This window comes from Micropterus salmoides, unplaced genomic scaffold, assembly GCF_014851395.1.
Source record: "Micropterus salmoides isolate LMB-PRFRI ecotype aquatic unplaced genomic scaffold, ASM1485139v1 Ms_hic_scaffold_17, whole genome shotgun sequence".
In the NCBI taxonomy this organism is placed as follows: domain Eukaryota; kingdom Metazoa; phylum Chordata; class Actinopteri; order Centrarchiformes; family Centrarchidae; genus Micropterus; species Micropterus salmoides.
The window spans coordinates 983,002-996,680 of NW_024040817.1; the positions used below are offsets into that span (position 1 = coordinate 983,002).

General features: G+C 39.2%; 1 pseudogene; it reads right to left on the reverse strand.

Annotated features, from left to right (window-relative positions):
* Positions 1–12,056: 12,056 nt before the first annotated feature.
* LOC119907345 lies at positions 12,057–12,629 on the reverse strand (annotated as a pseudogene).
* Between the last annotated feature and the right edge of the window lie 1,050 nt (positions 12,630–13,679).

The window sequence follows — 13,679 nt, forward strand, 5'->3', positions numbered from 1 at the left end:
CTATATAGGGTATAATAACTCTCACTATATAGTCCACCATAGTGAGTAGTGGGTGATTTCGGACACAGGGACAGGGACATATGTTTCTTATGATCGCAGGATCTCTGGATCTCTGGAATGTTTCCAGAGATCTACTGGATCTCTACTTCTGACTCGCAAGGAAAATATTTTGTCTTCAAAGAGGACATATTAGCAATCAGAACTTTTCTGTGACACAAAAAAAGGCCTGTTTATTTTTAATTACAAACTTTTTATTGCAGTGTGATAAATATGCTCTCAAAAAAATTTTTTTGTTTGCTTGCATTAAAAAGACAAAAAACCTTATTACTTATACAAGCCTTTTCCTAACGTGTTATCCAAAATGATTTATCCAGAGCAGAAGGGGCATCAGTGGCAGGACAGATCTAAGTGTGATAAGAACTGTGCTCTATAATAATTTAATTTTTAGGCCTCCCATGGCTCTGTGGATGGAAATGTTGGTCAGTCCACTACTTTGGTCCATATTGAAATATGATGGATTGTAGTGAAATTTTGTACAGAAACTTTGGTTGATGACCTTTCCTCCTCCGTCACCGGCAGGTCAATGTTTTCTTATTCTGTTAAATTCTCATTGCTTACACCATGTGTGCATTGAGAAAGCACTAACATTCAATATTTTTCACTCAATCAGCACAGATTGAGCTCAGTTGACCCTTCTACCACATCCCCCGACGATTGAGACAAAAGCCAACAATATGAACGACAACAACACTGTTCCTGTCAAGCTGGGTAGGCTGGGTTGTCCTCTATTCATTATTACATTAAAAAGCAGAACAGTAGGGCTTTATAACGTTACATTCAGTAGGAAGTTAGCTAGCGTTAGCTAACTAACATTAGGAACAATCCATTCTGGATTTATTTCAGGTTTTGGAAAGAGAGTAAATCGTACTTCTCCTTTCAACCTCTCTGGGTTGCGACTGTAATTATTACAAGGGCCCCAGCGTTTGATCATATCTTAGAAAAATACAGCCAAAAAAAGCTACAAAACAACTCCTTTTGCATTAGAGTCAATGGAGTGCAGCCATGAAAGTGTCGGACCTCAATTAGAGAGAGTCCTATACTGCGCTGTGATTGGACAGCTGCGTATTCGGGGCGTGGCTTAGCGAAGGGTCAATTAGCACACAGTTACCCAGGTGGAAACACAAGGAGGAGGAAGAAGATCAGTATGGAGAAGATGAAGAGATGAAGGAAGAGGAGGAACAGTAGGAGTAAGAGGAGGAGAAGGGATAGGAAGAAGAAGAGAGGAGGAGGAGGAGGAGGAGGAGGAGGAGTTTCTGAGGGCTTGTGTGTCATGTCTGATTTGATTTTTCTGCAAGATTGAATGGTTTTAAGTGGAGAGCTTCATTTTGACCTGAAAATAGGATGTTTGGGAAATTGGTTGAGAAGTTGTGGATTTGTGTTTAGAGTTTCGAGAAAAAGAGGCGTAATTTTAAGAAATGTATTTAAGCAATCGAGAAAAACTGTAATAGTGAGAGAAGACTTGTTTACTTTAGTATCACGTACCCACGTACAATCTTTCCCTAACCTTTTGGATGTTTCATTCAGGATGTGAATCCATATTTCTAGTGTCAAAGTGCTGTGCTTTGTTCACCAACCATCCACCCTGATCATCTGCCTGTGGCGTCCAGAAACGTAGCCTTTCTGCACAGCTGAAACAATTAGACACCTATTTACAACCTGACAATCAATTAACTGTTTGTCATTTTACAAGCAAAAAATGCCAAAGACAAGTCCTATAGAGTCACAGTTGTGAATATTTATCTCTTTTCTCTGTTTTTTATCTTTTGGCCTGGGACTGAAAAAGATATTCAGCAAAGTCAACTCTGGTAAAATTGGATGAACATTTTTCTATATTGTCTGAAGTTTCATTAACTAAACCATTAGTCTGAGACAAAAATCACTGAATGAATCGATAACAAAAATAACTTGTAAAAGAATATGAACAGAATCCAGGCAGTGATTTTGTTTCTCATTAGCCTGTTGAAAACAGACGCCATTGGTACCGGGGGCAACGGTGCTGTGGGCAAAACTACTAATTGAAGAAAAAAATAATTTGCCTTTTTAAATAATGTTGTTGTTGTTGTTGTTAATGTTGTAGCTTCAAGTCTAAGCGGGCGCCATCTGGATCACTGCGCAAATACCTGCGAACTGTCTGCCTGCACTCGACATTTCTGCAGAGAGGAAACATGGTGGTGCAGTGGTTAGCACTGTCACCTCACAGCAAGAAGTTCGTGGAGTCAAACCCTGGCCTTTCTGTGTGCAGTTTGCATGTTCTCCCCGTGTCTGCATGGGTTCTCTCTGGGTGCTCCAGCTTCCTCCCACTGTGCTGGTTTGGATAATTGGTGTCTCTGAAATTGTCCTTGTGTGAGTGGTTGTCTGTCTATGTGTGGCCCTGCGATGGACTGGTGACCTTTCCAGGGTCCAGGGCCCTGCTTTTGCTCAGTGTAAGCTGGGATTGGCTCCAGCACCCACGACCCTGTACGGTGGTTGACGATGGATGGATGGAAATTTACATGTAAAGGATACTGAAAGGTTATTAGTCAACTAATCAAGTGATTTGTAACTGTTATATTTTGTCATTCTATTTTGGGAAACTTGTATTTTTGACAATGATAAGTGACACGAATATTTATGCATAGTGACTTTATTGGTTGTTTATAGTATAGATATTTCATCAGGTGAAGCAGTAATGAGTAATGAGTTGGTGCTGAGGCCAAGGATCTCTGATAAACTCCAGCCAGAAGTTTTGTTAGATGTCATCATCAGTTACAGTTGGACAGATTGCCTCAAGTCCATGTTGTAATATCAGTGAGCAGTATTGTGAGGTTTATGCTGCACTTTGAGGACCCTTGTTGACTCAGAAGTTGAGACTGAAAGTTGATGCTTGACAGTAAAAATCATTTCACCACAAGTTCCATTCAGTAGCTCTTCTGGAGCTTTGGATCAATTACATGATCTTCTTCAGCAGATGGTGAAAACGCAGAGGTCAGGGAATATTTGAACTGTGAAGCCAAAACACAAAATCCCAGAAAATGATCAGAGGAATTAAAATTTGAAAATCTACATTTCAGTGTAAACATGCCGAATCCATCTGCTGAGAAAGATCATGTGATGTAACTGAAAGATCCACAATAGTTTGTGGTTTATTTGTTTATTTGCTTTTACTTTCTTTCTATTATTTGTACCATTTTGGGCTAGGGCAACATGCAATAGTAGTGGCTTCTGGAATTATACTGTAGTTCAGTCAGATGGTGGTGATCTCTGTACATGTTTAGTGACCCACTTTTAATGTGAAGTGTAACAATGTGTGAGTGAGTGACTGGTGGAGCAGAAAAAACACCTGACAGAAACTTCTTAAAGGAGAAAATCAGCTCTCACACTGTAAAGGGGTCCTGCTGAGAGAGCAGTTTCCTACATATTCACATATTTACATGTAGAGAATTCTGAAAAGTCTAGTAGTTAACTGATCTAGTGATTTGTAAAAGTTTGTTTTGTCTTCTTTGTTTGTGAAAATTATATTTTTTAAAAACAATTAGTGACACTAATATAAATGCAGGTTTTACATGTTTAGGTGTCTATAATATGGAAATTTCTTCAAGTAAAGTAGTGTTGGGTGTTTCAGGGGATGCTGAGGCCGACGATCTCAGAGAGCTTCCTCAAGAAACTCCAACCAGAAAACATGGAAGTCATCATCAGTTACATTACTGTTTTTATCAGCAGATGGAGTTCACCTAGCTGTCATAGAATATTTTAACTTAGTGGACATAAAGTCTCCATCTGCTGGTTATCTTTTTTTGTTGTTTCCAAGGTTAAGAATAATCATTTACTCTCAGTATGTTGGTGGAGTTTTGATTTGCATGTTAGAGAAAATGTGTTATTCCAAATTCTTTATATATAATATTTACGGATATAGTTATAACAAGAAGGTTACTTATTACTTTTGCATTTTTATGCTTTAAGTTAATATTTAGCTTTTCTATAGAGGATGTTTATATTATTTTGTGCTTTCAGGGATCTACTGGTTTTGTTTGGGCAGTCTCTGATCCTGAATGTTTCTGATGCTGATCTGTGTCTTCATATTTCGAATTAAATGTGTATTGTTGAAATTGCTTTAATCCAGTATGAGTCTGAGGTCAAAGGTCATGAACAAAACTTTTCTTATCTGCTTTTCCAGGCTGGCTACTCTGGATTATTTGGCAAATCAGAAAAGACAGTGAGATTATAAAAAGATCTGAATAGATGGTAAGAAGCTGTGATGGAGAAAGTAATTTCATTTCAGATTTATATATATATATATATATTCAGATAATATTATTTTACTTTTTTTTTTTTTTTAATTGAGCTTATTTTGCTACATGTTCATTGGTGGTTAAAGCAAAACTTGTGAAATCTTCAACCTTGTAGATAACATTGTGTGTGTGTACAGTGTGTGTGTGTGTGTGTGTGTGTGTGTGTGTGTGTGTGTGTGTGTCCTCAGTGAAGTGTATCAGTCTCTGCAGTAGCTTCCAGCTGCAGCAGTCAGTTCAGTGTCTGTTCAGTCTGACTGAGGGAGGTTTTTGTACGACGCTTTTTCACTGTGTGAACAACCACTGACTGTTGATGTTATGGAGACTCTGACAGTAGTAAACTGCTGCATCTTCAGTCTGGACTCCACTGATGGTCAGAGTGAAGTCAGAGTTTGATCCACTGCCTGTAAAACGATCTGGAATCCCTGATGCTCGGTGCTAGCATAGTAAATGAGGAGTTTGGGAGTTTCTCCAAATCTCTGTTGATACCAGGCTAACCGGTGGAAGTTGCTCCAAATGTCAACATTCTGACTGGTCCTACATCTGATGGAGACGGAGCCTCCCAGAGCAGAGCTCACTGCTCCAGGCTGAGTCACTGTGACCTGGCCTCTGGACTCTGAGGATACAGAGACAAAAACATAAAGCAGCGTCATGGTTTTGTGGGCTTCATTTCAGAGGGACGGATGTTCATAGAGGAGAGGAGTTTGATTCTCTGGACTTTACCTGTGAAGCAGCAGCAGAGGAGAGTCCAGATGAGGACACAGATCAAAGTCATGTTTTTGATGAGGAGGATTTCTGTGGCTTCTGTTGTCATGAAGGACAGCTGTCAGTCATCCAGTGTTCAACTCTCAGGACTATAAACTCTCCCAGAGCACTGGAGCATGGTGCTGCTGATGCAAAGTGGCTCTCTATGGAAATGCTCTGACTGACTCCGGCAGGGACTTGGATTACTCTAATGATGCTGTTTATCAGTGGATCAATCAGTGCTCATTTGTATGTGGCTTAGTCTTGTGTTTGATTGACAAATTGTCTTCCAGAATTTAGTAAATTCCTTGTAATTCACTAACCCAGCATCACTGTGGGGGAAATTTTAATAAAGTTGTTTAATTCATCATAATTATCTTTACACATTTGTCAGGAGGTGTTGGAGAGTTTTGCATTAGGCATATTTTATTTCAGTTTGGTTTACTGAAATAGAAATAATTATTGTTTGTATATGAAAAGGTTGAATACATACACATCATTTGTGAATCCATTTTAAAAACTTTAACAACTATGTTTGGCAAGTTTGTTGTTTGAGAGCCGTGTCTCTCTACAGTGAGAGGTTTTTGTACAGCGGCTCAGTGAGTTTTTATCACTGTGGTGGACTTTCGGTGGAGGAACCAGACTGGAGGTTAAGTTAAATTTCAAAGCTGAACATTAAAACAATATTTGATTATATGATATTTGGAATTTGATATATTTGCAGCAGTTATTGAATGCTTCGCTGTGTTTTTATCTAGACTAAAAAAAAAACCATTAACATTATGTTGTACTTTACTACTCTGCATTCCTCTATATAAAGAAAATTAAAAATAAAGTTTAAGTTTTAGTGTTTTAGTGTCCTGGCTCAAGAACTATGACTATTGGTTTAGTGTTTAATGTGCATGTTACTTGAATTTTCTCCCATTTGAACACATTTCATAATATTTGTGACAATTTTATCAGCTTAAAAAAGTAGTTCAGTAGTTGATGATATTTATTTGAATGTTTCAGTAATAAAGCCTGATTGTTTCCTGCACACATGAAGACAAGTAACACATTTTTTATGAGGTTTGGCTTGAGATACAATTGTTTAATACGTTTAAATAGTTTAAACAACTGCTGAAAGGTGTTGAAAGAATGTACATCAGAGTAAAAGTGTGCCATTTGTAACTTTTTATCTTTGGTACTGAAAACTGTCTGTTGCTATGGTAACGGAGAAGGAGAGAGGAGAGAAGGAAGTGAAACCTTTAAGACCAGTTTTATCCAATCTGAGGAAGACCAACAGAAACTAGCAGCCTCTTCTGCTGCAACCAACAGGATGGAGTTCAGTTTAGCTCAGAGAAACTTTATTTTCTCTCTCTGCAGTGGGTTGAGTCGTCCCACCCTGACAGTGCTGCCCCCCTCCAGTGAGGAGCTGCAGCAGGGGAAGGCCACGCTCATGTGCCTGGCCAACAAGGGCTTCCCCTCAGACTGGAGTCTGGAGACACTGAGGAGAGACCGGTGTTCCCAGTCCTGACCTGACTCACTGGGACTCTGCTACTGGTTTTACTCTTCTACTGCTCTCTGAACTCTGTAACTCTCTCTATGTCTGTGTCTCTTTCTTTCCCTCAGTCACTCGCTAATCAAATGTTTCGTGGATAGAATTATTTTCTTGATATAATTTCAATTAATTTTACACAATAAAGACCAGTTCATCAAATTAGTTGTTTTCATTTGTCATTGTGAAAGTAACAGATCAGGAGCATTCAGCTCAGTTGGCAGAGCGTTTGCATCAGTTTATGTGTAAACTGAGTCCTTAGTACAGCAGCCTGGGTTTGAATTCGGCCTACGGTCCATGGCTACATGTAGTCCCGTATCTGTCTCCCTCTTTCCTTGTTCTATCCACTGTCTTGTCAAAATAAAAGCTAAAATGGCTCAAAAATATCTTTAAACAAGAAAGTAACAGATTATGCCGTCTTAATAGTTCCATTAAATCCAGAAATTTTTAATATAGCTAAGTTAATGAAATGTATTCATCCTTTGTAGATTCCTTAAAACTTTAGTGACAACAGAAACTGCTTTGTTACACTAATTGCTTTGTTTGGTGTGGAGATTTTTGTAAATATTTCTCGGTTAATAAGATGTATTGTATGTTACGTTACATATGAAACAGATGAAATGTGTGAAACAGGCTTAGAAAGTCCAGAAAGTTTAATGAGTCTCAGTGAACAAAAAGGTACGAGTTGAATTTTTTTTTGTATTGTGAAGGAAGATATTTTCAGCTTCTAATGCATTTATAGTATCAGTATTGTCACGATGTCTCAACCATGACTAAGCTGGGAGGATCTGTGTGTCGATGACTGCGTTTTGTTACTTTCTGTTTCTGAATGTATGAGGCTGGCTGGTGTGTTTTTTAGTTTTTCTGTCGCTCCGCCTTTCTCTCTCTCAGCCTTGTGGCTCTACCTAGTTTCTACCCTTGCAGGTTGGCAGGAGGCGTGACTGGTGGGGAAGCATGGGGCTGGCTCACTCACCTGTCTGGCAGACTGATAAGCACACCTGATTCGTATCATGTCTTTCTGTGCTGCTTCATAAGCCCTGCAGTTCTCCTCAGTCTTTGCTGGATTTTTACGTTGTATGACAAGTACCAGGCTAACCGGTGGTAGTTGTTCCAAATTTCAACATCCTGACAAGTATCAGCAGTGTGATCTCAGAACATAACGTAATGAACACAAGCTCATAGAAAACTAAACTATTTGAATTCAATTTAAATCATATATACATAGTTATTTGCCATTCAATTAGACTTTAAATAAACTATTCAATATCATATTTTAACAAAAATTATCCAGAAATTATTCTATTATTTTGATCTCTCTATTTGTTAAACATCTAAAGCGTCTCTGTTTTGTTGCAGATGTTTATTCAGATCAGTTCCTCTCCAGCTGAGGGAAGTTTTTCTGCAACGTTGTATCACTGTGTGAACGAACGGCTGTAATCCTGCTGACAGTAATAAACTCCTGCATCTTCAGTCTGGACTGAATGAAGTCAGTTCCAGATCCACTTCCACTAAATCGGTCTGTAACTCCAAACTGCCGACTCGTAGAATGATAAATCAAGAATTTAGGAGCCTCTCCAGGTTTCAGAAGGTACCAGTCTACCTCCTTCCAACATATTCACTGGCTTTACATCAGAGAGACAGTCTGTCCTGGAACAACAGACTGAGATCCAGGAGACTGAGTCAGGATGATTTGTCCTGATGAACCTGGAAAACGTGTTACATCTAGGGGTGTCGGGACATAAACATCAACCAGGTGTATTTGGTATTGAAAGGATGTTTATTTGAAAAGAAGTAAATAGAGCTCAACAGAAAATGGGCCTATGGGTGCTGTGGAAATCAACAAACCAATAAAAATAAAAAAAAAATAAAAAGAGGTCCTCAAAAGGAGGATTACTACTCTAACTACTGGTAAAAATAAAAGGGTAAACCAAAAACCTCTCTAACTAAAGTACGTTTGCAAACACAAAGCGCACAGCACCCGTGAACCTAGTGGAAACTAACATAAAACACAACTACTGTTGGCGCAAGAAAGGTGTCAGTTATTAGATCTTAAACCTGGCCCTCTTCCTTACCTTCACACAGTTTACAAGTCACAAATACAATGTCTGACAAGACGAACAGAGATACTAAACACAACAAGCTCTGAGCCATGTGTCACCAAGGCAGGGAAATCAGATCTGGCAGCTGCCTCGTTGTCAGACCAATCAGGCTTTTTAAACAGGTACTGGTGCTCCTTGATTGGCCAGTGGTAGCATGCTGCACCAATTAGTGTCATGGTCACAGGAACCCAGCCTGCTCAGTAAAACAGAGAGACACATGCACATGGTTACAGATGCAACCTAACACATGAAAAAGAGGAGAAGGGTTATTGAGACAAATCCAGTTTGGAGAAAGATGATTAACATCCAAACAGAAGAGTCTCATTTCTTTAACATGGAGAACAGATGGAAGAAGGTAAATGCTGGACTCTTTCAAATCATTTATCAAAACCCACCTCTTTAAACTAGCTTTTAACCTCAAATAATGTTACATTGTTACTGCTGCTGTTTGTTATTTATATGGTTGCCCCTACGCTCTTATGTATTTTGCATAACATGTTTTATATTGTTCATAATTTTTTTTTATATATTTTATCTGTTTTAAAAGTAAATCAAATCAGCCTGTAGTGTGTATTAGTATTTCAATTTGTCATCAGTCATGAGTTCATTCACAGTTTAATTCTGTTTTTTGGTTTTCTGTGAAAACATATGTAGTGACCAGAGGAACGTTTACATAACAAACTATTAAAAAAGGGTTAAAACCAGGGCTAAAAAGTGGTTTATCTTACATTGTTTATTTGGTTCTTGATTGTGTAATTTGCGATGAAAAGTGTTAATTTACAATCTACGAGGTGATCTTGAACTAAAATCTGGGAACTGACACCTTCCGTCTCCGCCCACATTCCTGGGAATGTCGCGGTATTTTCCTCATTAGAGTAAAGTTCACGCTGAGGAAACATCTCTTTTCACTCTCGTGATTATTCCTCCCCATTTTCAGGTATGTTTTCGTTGTTAAACAGTTAGCATGATTGTAATAATCCACTAACATGTCACAATGACCACATGGTGTAGGCAATAAGAAATGAAGGGATCTGTATAGAGTTTTGCAGTGACAGCTTAACAAATCTGAATCTTGTGTGAAAACACGGAATAGTGTTTAAAGTTTAGGGACATGGGTGTGCCTTTTTGATAAATAGTGTTATGGTTTTAAAATTTCAGTTCATAAACATGGTTATAGGGTTTAAGCAATTGAGAAAAAACTGTATGAGTTTTGTTTGGACCAGCTTCGAAGATGAATCTTTGGATGTAGTTAAAAAACCAAGGACCCATTATCAAACTGAGGTCAAAGGTCATGACCAAGACTTTTCTCTTTGCGTCCCAGGTTGGCTCCTTTCTATTTATTGGACAATAAATTAGAACATGGGATTATTATGTTATATGAATGGATGGGACCCAATGACCAGGATCTCTGTTTTGTCTGAGTTCAACCAAAGGACATTATTTGACATCCAATTTTTGACATCACAGAAGCAGTAAGTGAACTCAGCATGCCAGGGTCTGTGGATCTGACGGGCAGGTACATCTGTGTGTCATCAGCGTAAACATGAAAAGAGACACCATGTTTCTGGATAATTTGCCAAAGGGGAAGCAAATACAAGGATAATAAAATGCTTCCTAAGCAGGGGCGACTCTAGGATCAGACCTTTAGGGGTGCTCAGCTCCTAATGAGAATGTAGCATGTATACAATAACTTGCAAAAGTCTTCACTAATTGATGGAGAGAATAAGTAGGCCTACTTGAGAGGAGCTGGTGCAGAGCAGAGCGGGTCAGTCATCACTTTGTGTTGAAAAGTGGTGGGGACATAAGGGCTCAGATTAGGTACAAGACAAGAAGATTTTTAGCACTATTTAGGGGGATCTTGGGGTCCTCCCCCAGAAGGCTTTTAACATTAAACTCGTAATTTCATGCATTCTGGAGACATTTTCTACTCCAATTTAAGGTGTAAATTTCTTTTTTTACATGAGGGAAAACTATATCGCAATGCATGTTTTCTTATTGTGCAAAAAAACCTTTCTCAAAGCATTTTCATTTGTTTGTTACACCTATCCAGCTGAAAACACCACATGCTCTTCTGAAAACGGCTAGCTGGGAGTGCTAAGGTGGGTTTTGGAGGCACAGTGTTTTTTTTCAAGACCCTGTGGTCGCTATAATACATAACTTCCGTGGAGGCGTTGAGTAGCCTACTTAATTTACTGAATGTAAAATTGTCACCACAAAGTACGTAGGCCTACTTCTTGTTCTGGCCCTTGCTCTGCATGAAAAGAAGGCTGAAACATGAGAGCGAATAGGCATGTGGGTTCATGAGATTTTGCTCACCTCGGCGAGTAGGCACGAGTCAGCGTTTTTGCCAACCTTGAATATTTTTCTACTCTCGGCAACTGAAAAAAAACGCTCAGCGCCCGGCGTGGTACAGACGCTCAGTGCCTCTCCACGCTCCTGGCTCTTCCTAAAAACAGAATTCCCACACTGCTTTAAAAAGCTACAAAGATTGTGAAAATCCGATTTTGTTTGCTCAGACGGGTAAAGAGCTTTATCATTTGTTCCCACATGGACTATCACTCTAGCAATGGAGGACGGGAGCGATGGCATTACAGTAAGTCCTGGAGTTTCTTTTAAATGAAACGGATGTTCCTGGTTATGGAGTCCCCAACTATTAGTGTGGATGGGGAGAAAAGGGGACAAGGAGATGCGAGTTGTGGGGTTTCAGAGCTGGACTGTGCAGAATCTGCTTCCACACTGTGCACGGACTGAATAATGGGGTGTCTGAGCTGAGTGTTGTATTGGGGGAGCAGAAACAGACCAGAGAGATGGACTACTCTAACCTTTAGGTATAGTAGTCCATAGTAAGTTTATATATTTGAAATGATATCTTGTGATTTGAGGGAGTATTCTTGGGGCCATCTTCGATTATGAAGGGATCTGATGCTGATTTGTGTTCATATTTTATTAAAATTGATATACAGGTGCATCTAAAACAATTAGAATATTGTGGAAAAGTTCATTTGAACTTCCCTGAACAAGACTGAGAGTTTACAGCAGGTGCTTTGAGCTGATTAGAGCTCTGCTGAAGTCCACATTTCCGTATTATAAATTAGTTATTCCAAAACTCTACAATATTTTGAAATACTGGATTTTTGATTTTCATAAGCTATAAGGCCAAATATCATGGCAAAACAGAAACAAAAATAGGCCTTTAAAGTTTTTACTTTATGTGTAATAAATCTAGATAATAAGAAAGGTTACAAAACTTTTCCACAACCATTCATATTTTTTGAGATGCACCTGTAGTTCAAAGAGCTGTGTGTGTGTGTGTGTGTTGAGTATGTGCGTGTGTGTGTGTGTGTCCTCAGTGAAGTGTATCAGTCTCTGCAGTAGCTTCCAGCTGCAGCAGTCAGTTCAGTTTCTGTTCAGTCTGACTGAGGGAGGTTTTTGTACGACGCTTTTTCACTGTGTGAACATATGCTGACTGTTGATATAGTGATAACTCTGACAGTAGTAAACTGCTGCATCTTCAGTCTGGACTCCACTGATGGTCAGAGTGAAGTCAGAGTTTGATCCACTGCCGGTAAAACGACCTGGAATCCCTGATGCTCGAGTGCTAGCAGTAAATGAGGAGTTTAGGAGTTTCTCCATCTCTCTGTTGGTACCAGTGTAAATTGTTCCCACTATAAACATTCTGACTGGTCGTACATCTGATGGAGACGGAGCCTCCCAGAGCAGAGCTCACTGCTCCAGGCTGAGTCACTGTGACCTGGCCTCTGGACTCTGAGGATACAGAGACAAAAACATAAAGCAGCGTCATGGTTTTGTGGGCTTCATTTCAGAGGGACGGATGTTCATAGAGGAGAGGAGTTTGATTCTCTGGACTTTACCTGTGAAGCAGCAGCAGAGGAGAGTCCAGATGAGGACGCAGATCAAAGTCATGTTTCTGATGAGGAGGATTTCTGTGGCTTCTGTTGTCATGAAGGACAGCTGTCAGTCATCCAGTGTTCAACTCTCAGGACTATAAACTCTCCCAGAGCACTGGAGCATGGTGCTGCTGATGCAAAGTGGCTCTCTATGGAAATGCTCTGACTGACTCCAGCAGGGACTTGGATTACTCTGATGATGTTTATTAATGGAACAATCAATATATCTGAGTAATAATAGAAATGTTTTAAACCTATTTTAAATTATGTCAGTTTCATGCTTCTAGACATATTTTCAATGGATTAATACTCACATTGTGTCTGATATTTGAAATGTGATGTATTCACAGCAATTCTTGAAGTCTTCAGTGTCGTTAACCAGACTAAAATCTACTCCAATTAAAAATGTTATTTCAGGCTCAAGAACTGTGCCATTTCTTTTGATTCAGTGTTGATTTGCACAGTATTCAATCTTTTTCGCAACACTAATGATTTTGTTTAAAAAGTAGTTCAGTAGTTAGCATTGTTCATTGAATGTTCAGAAATGAATCCTGACAGTTCAGTGATGATTCTAGCTTACATGAAGAGACAAAACATTACATTTATGAGGTTTATGACTGAGACAAGAAATATTTAAGAGAGTTTAAAAAATTCAGCCTCACAATCTTCACCATATGTAAAATATTTCATTTAAAAATAAGAAATACACATTTATTCAAGTGTATAAGTTTTAAAGAGGTGGTTATGCTTTTTGGCTTTTCCCTTCTCCTTTACTGAGTGATATCTCTTTTATGTGCATGTAACAGGTTTGCAAAGTGAAAAAGCCCAAAGTCCAGCCCAAAGGGAGTTCCCATCTCCACAGAAAGTTCTGCTCTGAACCGCTTGAAAACAGCTCGTATGTGGTCCAGTCCTGCACTTCCTTTACTTGTGAAGGATGAAAACGCGTCATAAAGCTTAATAAGCGGTTAGCGGGGTCAGGCACGCCCTCAAACCAAGCTAGTCTGAGTGGAGGCCCTTTGGCTCAACTCGCCTTTGTTTGGGTTTCCATTGTAGAAATGTTGTACCT